This window comes from Octodon degus, unplaced genomic scaffold, assembly GCF_000260255.1.
Source record: "Octodon degus isolate 3935 unplaced genomic scaffold, OctDeg1.0 scaffold00407, whole genome shotgun sequence".
Taxonomy (NCBI): Eukaryota; Metazoa; Chordata; class Mammalia; order Rodentia; family Octodontidae; genus Octodon; species Octodon degus.
In genome coordinates this window covers 160,813-164,156 of record NW_004524983.1, presented here as the reverse complement: position 1 = coordinate 164,156, position 3,344 = coordinate 160,813, and positions in this window count along the sequence as shown.

The following is a 3,344-nucleotide window of genomic DNA, read 5'->3' as shown; positions in this document are numbered from 1 at the left end:
TTTTTTTGTGGTACTGGGGATTGAACTCAGGATCTTGCACTTGTCAGGAAAGTGCTTATTCTACTGCGCTATCTCCCCAGTCCTTGTTTTGTTTTTCTAATGTGGGATTCACTACTATGAACTTTCCTCTTAGGAATGCTTTCTTTATGTCTTATTGGTTTTCTGATAAATTGTACCAATATTGTCATTTGGTTGTAGAAATGAATTTCTTCCTTAATTTCACTGTTCATTACTCAAAAGGGTAATGTTTACTTTGCATGTGTTGGCATGGGTTCTTTTGCCATTGATTTCTACTTTCTTGGCACTTTAATTCAATAATATACTTGGTATAATTTTTATTATTTTGCATCTATGTAAGCATGTTTTATGGGCTGATATGTGGTCTATTTCAGAGAAAGTCCCATTTGCTGTTGAGAAGAAAGTGTATTTTATTGGGTGGGAATGTAACTCTAAAGATCTATGAAGACCTTATTTTTAAGGGTTTGGTTCAATTCTGATATTTATTTGTTAAATTTTTGTCATAGCTCCTCATCATGATTACACTGATTTTTATCTAATTTTTATATTCATTAGTGTTCATTTTATAGATGTGGGTTGCTGGTGTGTACAATTGTCTTTCCTGTTGAATTGTTCCCTTTGCCAGTGTGTGGTCAGCTTCTTTCTCTGTTCTGATCAGTTTTGGAGTAAAATCCACTTTGTCTGAAATTAGAATAGCTACTTTTGATTTTTTTTTTTCTGGGTTTCTGTTATATGGAATATTATTTTCCATCCTTTGATTTTTAATCTGTCAATTTCTTTTTTATTAAATGTATATTGCTTCTCAGCCTTTGGGCTAAGTTCAAGTGTAAATATATTTAGTGGGTGCTCTATATTGTTGGGTTTTATTTCTTTTATTTTTATGTATTCAGTACAGGGTCTACAGGGTCTCACTACACAGATCAGACTTTGGGTTCTATTTCTTAATCCATTCTGCCAGTCTATGTCTTTTGATTAGTGAACTGATACCCTTAATATCAAGAGTTATTAGTGAAGGATATTGATATTGATTTATTGCATTATTTTCTGGTTGCTGATTTTCATTTTTTTGTTTAACTTATCATTCCATCAAGTGTATTAATTATTTGGACTTACTGGTATCATTGATATCATTGTGTCTTTCTAGGATATTCTTTGTTTTCTAGCATATTCTCAAGAATTTTTCGTAGTGCTGGTTTGGTGATCATAAATTTCTTGATATTCTATTTATTATGGAGATACCTTATTTCTCTGTTAATTTTGAAGAAAAGTTTTGCAGGATTCATAACTCAAAGAAAGCTTGAAAAACTTTTCTCCAAGCACTCTTGGCCTTTAAGGTTTATGTTGACAATTCTGCTGCAGTACTAATGGGTTTAGCTTTCCATATGATTTACTGACTTTCTCTAACAGCATTTTGTTTTATTTTTGATTTTTTGAAACACCATATTGCTCTATGGTTCAGACTTGTCTTGAACTCACTATTTAGCCCTTGAATTTGGGGCAATGTTCCTGCCTCAGCATCCTGAGTGCTCGGATTACAGGTGTGCATCCCTATGCCTGGCTCTGCAACAGCTTTTAAGACTTTTATGCCTGTGATGGACTTCGGGTTCTTTGAACATAATGTGGTACAGAGTGGTTCACTTTTGGTCATGGCTATTTGAGGTTGTATATGACTCATATATCTATTTTTATTTCTTAATATTTGAGAAATTTTTGACATTTCTGTGAAAAGGTTTTTTTCCTGCCATTTATATTGTTTCTTGATTTTTCACTTATTCCAATTATTTTTGAACAGATTCTTGCTATGTAGTGCAGACTGGCTTTGAACTTGCTTATGTAGCCCAGGCTGGTCTCAGAGTCACTGGTGATCCACTTACCTCAGCCCTCTGAATGCTGGGCTTACAAGTATGCACTACCACACCTAGCACCCAATTATTCTTAGGTTAGTATTTGAATCATCTAGCATATGCTCTATTCATTTTTCATGATCCCTTTTTATTTTGAACTTGTATTTGAGCATCTGTTCTTTGAAGCCATCATTGTCTTCTAGTTCTGAAATTCTGTCCTCATGTCCATCCATCCTACTGCCTGGAATTCGAATTTAATTTTTTGTTTGTTTGTTTCCATTTTTTCTTTTTAAGACAAGGTCTAATTATATAGCTGAGGCTAGCCTTCACCTCATTATGTACCCCAGGCTGGCCTCAAATGCATAGTGATCCTCCTGCCTCTGCCTCTTGAGTGCTGGAATTCCAGGTACGTACCATCGCACTAGGCATCAATTTAATTTTTAATCTCTTAGATTTCTGACTGAAACTTTGAAAATCATAGATTGCAATTCTTTGATAAACTGGTCATGTTTTCTATAGTTTTGTTTAGCTCAGCTAAATTTTTGTTGCCAGTCTTTTTATTTTTCTATTGTTATTTATTTGTTTTGTTTTGTGCTGAAGTTTATGGATGTTGTGTAAAGACTTTGTCAGTAGTTATAGAGATCTTTTTAGTCACTTTTCAATGATGTATTGTGAACGTGACTAACTATAATTCTTTGCCTCATTCCCAGGAGCTGAGCATCTTAGTTAATTCGGGAAGGGAGTGGACAGTGTAATTGGCCCAGTATTGAGTGTCCTAGTAATGTACTCTAGTATTATTACTCTCCTAAAGGTAAAATGAGTGTTGTCTTACAGAGTAATAGCAATAATTATGAGATCATTGTAATAGCAAGCAAATCTACTAAAGTAATATTGTTCAAGATAAATTGGAGATTATCATCCTGTAGGAATTAATCAAGTACAATCCTTCATCCTAGAAAAAAAATCCACAATTATGGTGTGTAAATTAAGGTAGCTCCTCTATTGATTGACTCACAACTAATATGCAGTAAATGTGACAACCATCTCTCTTCTACTAGTAGAAAAAGAATTCAACAGTAATTTTATGGTTATACTGTTAAAGACATAGAGGGTTAGGAATGGAGGAATGTAAGAAGAAAAACTTGCAACTGTGAACTAAATGATATCTGGAGAGAAGAGTGATATAAAATATACTGACTGGGGAGTAGAAAGGTGTTTCTAGAATTAGGTAAAAGTAAAATAAAAAAATCAATAAGAAATAGGACATGAAAGAAAAAGGAGAGAAAGGAAAGAAATTATATGGGGTGTAAAAGTAAAGCTAAAATAAAAGAGAAAGACTAAAAGGGACAAGAGGAAAAAATAAAGAAAAGAAAAAAGAAATATGAATAAGGGACAAGAAGCAAGGAAAAAGGACAAAGTAAAATTCTCCAAATGCCAGTAAACTTCTAAAGAAGGCAGGAAAGGAAAAGGAAAAAAAAAAAA